The sequence below is a fragment of the Dioscorea cayenensis genome, unplaced genomic scaffold (genome assembly GCF_009730915.1).
Source record: "Dioscorea cayenensis subsp. rotundata cultivar TDr96_F1 unplaced genomic scaffold, TDr96_F1_v2_PseudoChromosome.rev07_lg8_w22 25.fasta BLBR01001414.1, whole genome shotgun sequence".
NCBI classification, from domain to species: domain Eukaryota; kingdom Viridiplantae; phylum Streptophyta; class Magnoliopsida; order Dioscoreales; family Dioscoreaceae; genus Dioscorea; species Dioscorea cayenensis.
The window spans coordinates 65396-71786 of record NW_024087805.1 but is presented as its reverse complement, the minus strand read 5'-3'; positions in this window follow the sequence as shown (position 1 = coordinate 71786).

Here is a 6391-nt window from a genome sequence, read left to right as displayed (position 1 = left end):
GAAATGGCAGCACGTAGAGAAAAGGGGTTGTGCTTCAATTGTGACTCCAAATTTACGCCAAATCACAAATGTTAACTAGCCCAGTTTCTTTACTTAATGGTGGAGTAGGAGGATGTGACCTCTCCGGAGGGCGAACCTCCATCGGAAATAGTACAACAACCGATGGATAGTTACGTGGAGGAAAATTGGGAGCAATCCATACTGTCTATTTCCATCCATGCTTTAATGGGACATTTAGTTCTATCTGCATTGAAGCTCATCGGATCCATTAATGGCTAGGAGGTCCTCATTCTGGTGGATGGCGGATCTACAAACAATTTTATTCAAAATCGACTGGCATCGCATTTGAATTTGGTGGTATAACCATCGGCCTATATGAGAGTCACCGTCGGCAACGGCTACGCTCTCACGTGGGAGGTGAATGCTCAACCATTTCTCTGAAGGTAGGAGATTAATCTTCACCATTAATCTTATTCTGTTACCCATCTATGGTGCAGATCTCGTTTTAGGCGTGCAATGGTTGTTACAACTGGGTCCAATCCTCTTCGACTACGAGAATCTCTGGATGGACTTCAATTCCAAAGGCCATCGAGTCTGACTTCATAGTGTTACTCAACAACAATCTCAGCTGGTCCGTCCTGCCTCTCTTCACAAGATGAAATCAGATGGATTTTTTAATTGATAGTCGAACCCATTGAATTGACTAACCTGAACCAAGTTCCATCAGTTGGATTAGAAGCACCCGTTGTCTTCCTCAATGACTTATACTCTCTTTTTCATAATTTCAACGAAATTTTTAAAGCTTCGACTGGTCTCCCTCCATCCGAAGTACAGGATCACCGCATCACCCTCACACCCGGAGCGCCACCAGTAAATGTTAAACCTTTGATAAGTACTTGTGTATTAGTAATATGAAGTATTCTTTTTTTACATTGAGTATCACTTGTATCGATTTTATCGCTTATGTATGTGTATTTGTGTTTTTTTTGTGCATTTAGAATTGTGGAGACAATTGTGGAAGAAAGAAAGCAAAAGTAGATCGTGGATGCATTTGTTGATGAAGTTCTTGGATTGAACAAACCCGAAAACATAAGTTGTGCTCAAAGACATTTGGGTGTGTACCAACCTCCGTTGTGCTTTAGTGAATACACAAAGTGGAAGGGCACAAAGGCAGTCACACTCATGGTTTATGTGTTTTGACTTGCAATACTAGTAAGAGCTTCGTCAATGTAGTTTCAATAAAGACGCGACGCGATCTACCGCATGAGAATGTGTGTCCACTCATGTGGCCTCGATGAAAAGAGTGGAATCGAGAGCATTTTGGCTAAGTATTGTAGCAATTCGCTGTAGTAAATCACAGCGGTAAAATTACTGTAGCAGTTACTGTTCACAGCTCGCAGAAAACAAGTTCTAGGAATCCATACGGCAGTGTGAAAATTCTACATGCCCGTGTGGATGTCCGATTCCAGCCCCTATAAATACCGTGATTTGGGATCTTTTTGGGGATTCTTTCCTGATTTTTTCCCCATCTTTTGCCCACCTTTGGAGGCACTCTTGACTAGGGTTTGGAGAGGCTTTGCCTAGGTCTTTGGAGTGGTTCTACAACTTTTAACATTGCGTTTTTTTGGAGGAGAGTTATTGGGGGAGCTTTTGTCGCCATCGATTCGGTGAGGTGTGCCCTAGGCTTGACGAGGGAACCTTTGGAGAAGACAAGGCAACTCCACAAGACCATCGATATAGACTACAAGGGGGTCTTTACTTATAGATTGTATGCTTTTACATTCGATTTCATTGTTGGTTGTATATTGCTCCATGGAGAGCTAAACCTTTAGTGGGTGCTTGGACTTGTAAACCCTAGGATGATTTTATTTCATTGACTCTTGTTTGCTTCTTTAATTGATGTTTTAATTGAGTTCCAACCTTGAATGCTTGTTATATTGATTTTTCTTTAGAGTGACACTAAGGTTGAGAATCTATCTTGGCAATCCTTGTGGATGAGTGACACACCATGAGAGTTATACAAAGCTAGGTTGGAGAGAGTCGAGAGGATGAGTCGAGCGGTAGCGAAACACCCCCTTTTCCCTTCCGATATGATTTATCCTACATCCATGTTCCAATAGTTTTTTGCGGTCATGATAGAGTAAAATGCTAAGAGACAAACTCCACTAGGGCTTAGTTGTGCAAGCAATAGAGTGAAGCGTTGAAATAATTCTTAGTGATGTGGCTTAATTGTGAGTAGGGGTCTTTCGCATGGACCAAAGGGTTAGATCTATGCTAGGGAATAGGGTTTATCACTTGGAGTCTTTAGAGCTTCATGTAACCCCACACAGTGTGAGGTGTCGAGAATATCCCTTTCCGCCGGGGCACAGTGTGAGGGTTAGTCATGATTGACCTTAGGTATAGGACCGTGTATCTTTGGATTTCCACGACTCATTATATTTCAATTAGGAGGCATAATTAGTAGTCTTGCACTTGAAACAATAGTCCTAGGGTGAGCAATGTCTGGGTACCCTATTCTCTTATCAATTGCTTCTCCTTATCCTTATTGCACTTCTTTTCTTTTCTTTATTTCTATTTGCATTGATTTTGTTCACTCTTCACAACTTGGTTTTCACCCTAGTTAAATAGCATTACTTCTTGCATCCGATCACTATTCTCTATGGATACGATTATCCACTCACGGGGGTACTTTATTAGTTCGACAACCCGTGCACTTGCGGGGCACTCACACAAGGGGTGTGTAAACCGTACTGGTATCCCTACTTTCAGAAATCAAAAATTGAGAAGCTTGTTGGAGAAATGCTGTTCGAAGGGATTATATGGCTAAACACGAGTCCTTTATCCTCGCCGGTCCTTCTAATCAAGAAGAAAGATAACACTTGAAGGTTCTATGTAGATTACCGGGCATTGAATGCGGTGAGCATCAAGGATCAATTCCTGATTCCGACCATGGAGGAACTGTTAGATGAGGTTGCAGGATCATAGATTTTTTTCCAAATTAGACCTCCATGCGGCCTATCACCAGGTCTGAATTCACCCTAATTATGTGGAGAAGATGGTGTTTCGAACGCATGAGGGACACTATAATTTCCTCGTTATGCTGTTTGGCCTCACGAAAGCACCGTCCACTTCCAATCCCTCATGAACAATACTTTCAAGCAAGTACTTCGCAAATTTGTCCTCATTTTTTATGACATTCTTATCTACAGTTGGGATTAGAATTCTCATTTGGATCATTTGACTGAGGTGTTTGGAAGACTCCGAGATCACCGACTCTTCGCTAAACTATCTAAATGATAATTCGGGTGTACCTCTATTGGATATCTCGGTCATGTCATCTCTGGTGAAGGGGTGGCTGTGGATCCAAAGAAAATTTGGGCGATTTAAAAGTGGCCTCTACCAGCTTTAATGAAAGCTTTGAGGGGATTCTTGGGTCTCTACGGCTATTATATAAAATTTGTTGATTGATATGCTGCACTTGCCGCACCTTTGACCGAGCTTCTCCTCAAGAACGCATTCATCTGGACACTGGCTGTAACTCATGTTTTTGGACATTGAAGGAGGTAATGATACAAACACCAATTCTATAATTACCTGATTTTACAACTCCGTTTGTCATTCAAACTAATGCATCTGGTACCGGTGTTGGCGCAGTTCCAATGTAGCGAGGCCATCCCATCGCATACTTGATGGCGATTTTCGACACGCATGCAAGCTGCACTAACCTATGCTCGTGAGTTGTTCGCTATCACAGTCTAATCATATTCATCGGGAGTTTTCGATCCTTACTCCACCAAACCATTCAGACGCCAAAACAATAGAAGTAGCTCTACAAGCTTCTTGGCTACGATTTTTATATTAAATACAAACAGGGGTGTTAAATGGTCTAGCCGACGCTTTGTCTCAAATGGAAGGAGCAACACTCTTTGCTCTGTTTTTAAATTCAGGGCTACAGTCAATTCTCTAGGAGGTGGTGCGGAGTGCTTACAATTCTCATGGGGAGATAATGAAGCTCATAAACTCAGTGAAAGAAGAACCATGACAACATCGAAATTTTGTTTTATGGGATGGAATTCTCTTGTTCAAATGGAAGGTTTGGATTTCGGTAAGATTCGACTCTTTAACCCTTGCTGATTTATGCGTTTCACAATACTCCAACAGGCAACCATGCCAGCATATACAGGACATTGACGCGTATCTCAAGCATTTTTTATTGGCCAGACCTCCGGCGATTGGTACGCAACTTTGTGTCTCGCTGCACAATATGCCAGACCCTAAAGCCGTTCAGTTGAGCTCCCTAAGATTTCCTGCAGCCGCTGCCAATTCTAGGAAAAATTTAGCATTTAGTATCCATGGACTTCATCATTGTGATGCCACTGTCCAATGGGAAATCAACAATTATGGTGGTTGGTGATCGGTTCTCCAAACATGTCCATTTTTCAGCATTGGGATCTCAATTCATAGCGCCATAGGTAGTAAAACTCATGGTGAGAGATGCCATCAAGTTGCATGGTATACCAGCTCAAATCGTGTCCGATCGGGACCCAATTTTCATGAGTAGCTTCTGGCGGGAATTGTTCAAGCTTCAGAGTGCTCTGTTAGCATGAGTAGTGCATACCACACCCAAACAGATAAGCAAACGGAGGTGCTTAATCGGTGCGTAGAGGATTATCTACGGTGCTTCGCCGTCGACAACCCCCGTCAGTGGTCGTGCTTCTTGCTGTGGGCTGAGTGGCACTACAACACTACTTAGCATTCGGCGATCAACATGACTCCTTTTGAAGTTGTGTTCGGCCGACCACCACCTTCTCTAACAGACTACCTTACCGGATAGTCCACAGTTGCTTCAGTTGATGAATTACTGATGGAACGGGCGACCATTCTTCAAGAGTTGAAGAAGAACTCAAGCAGAGCTCAATTTCGCATGAAGAATCAAGCTAACATGGGCCACACGAATGTTCAATTCCAGAAGGATGATTGGGTTCTATTGAAATTATGGTCGTATCATCAGACATCCCTATGACAATGGTTATTTAATAAGCTTGCTAGGAGGTTTTATGGGCCGTTCCAAATAATTGGAACAAATTGGCACCATTGCCTATCGCTTGAACTTGCCTGCTACTACCAAATTACATAATGTCTTTCATATCTCCAAGTTAAAGAAGTTTGTTGGGGATCCTACTGTGGAGGTTAATCATTGTCGTTTAAATTTTTAAATCAACACCCAGTATTGACACCCAGTAATGTGCTGCAACGCCACGAGATACTTAGGCGAGGCAAAGTCATTTCCCAGATATTGGTTTAATGGGGACAACATCCAGAAGAAAAAGCTACATGGGAAGACACAACTGAATTTCAGAGGGTGTTTCCAGAATTCACCCTTGACGACAAGGGTCTAGTAGAGGTGGTGACAAATGATGCGGATGCTATCACCGGGGAAGATCTCACAGTTATGAGGAAAAGCGGTCGTCGAAACCAAGGCATTAGTGGTGACAAATATAAAGATTTTGTGATGAATTGAGAAGCAGGAAATGAGATACTGATTAGTAATTAAATGATGATCAGTAGTAATACAAGTTGTAAATTCTGGAATTCAAGTTGTTTAGAGAAGTGGATATCATTAAGTAGAGTGGCCTAACAGGTGTAGTGTTTATAGAAATGCCTCAATGGCGACTTTGTTACAAATTGGTTACAAACAATGATTATAATGATTCCCTATATAATCAGGGATACAATGAATGAAAAGCTAAGAAAAGATTTGCTTTATTCTCCCTATCTTTCTCCTTCCTTTCTCTTTCTTCTTCTCCCTCTTCTTCATCTTCTCTTTTCTCTGGTTTCCTCTAAATCAGCTGATAATTGGTGTGAGTCTGCATCATAATTTCAATCCATTATTTTCTGGAATGTTATCTTGATTATTCAATAGCAAATGATTACAATGCTTGAATTAAACAGTGCCCTCTGTTTGGGTGATGAGTTGAATCACAAGGTGGTGAAATATGAGGATTATTTAGGATTATAGGGTCCGTTTGGTTGGAGGGCATGGGAATATGGGGATGGGTTAAAAATAGGGAAAGGGGATTGGAGATGAGAACAAAAGTAATGCTTGGTTTGTAGATAGGGATAAGAGTGGATATAGGGAAAATTTTAGTAAAATTATTTTTGTACCCTCTCATATTTTATTTGTAAGAAATTTTATTAAATGGCTCCAATTTCTATAATTTTTTTTAAATAAGTTATTAATGTATTTATTTTCTAAATAAAATTTTAAATTTATACATTTTAATAAATGAATACAATTTAATTATTTTATTTAAAGTAAAATAAACAAATATCCACAATTAATTATTTTTAAATCAATAAAATTTTAATAAATCTAATATTTAAAAAATAA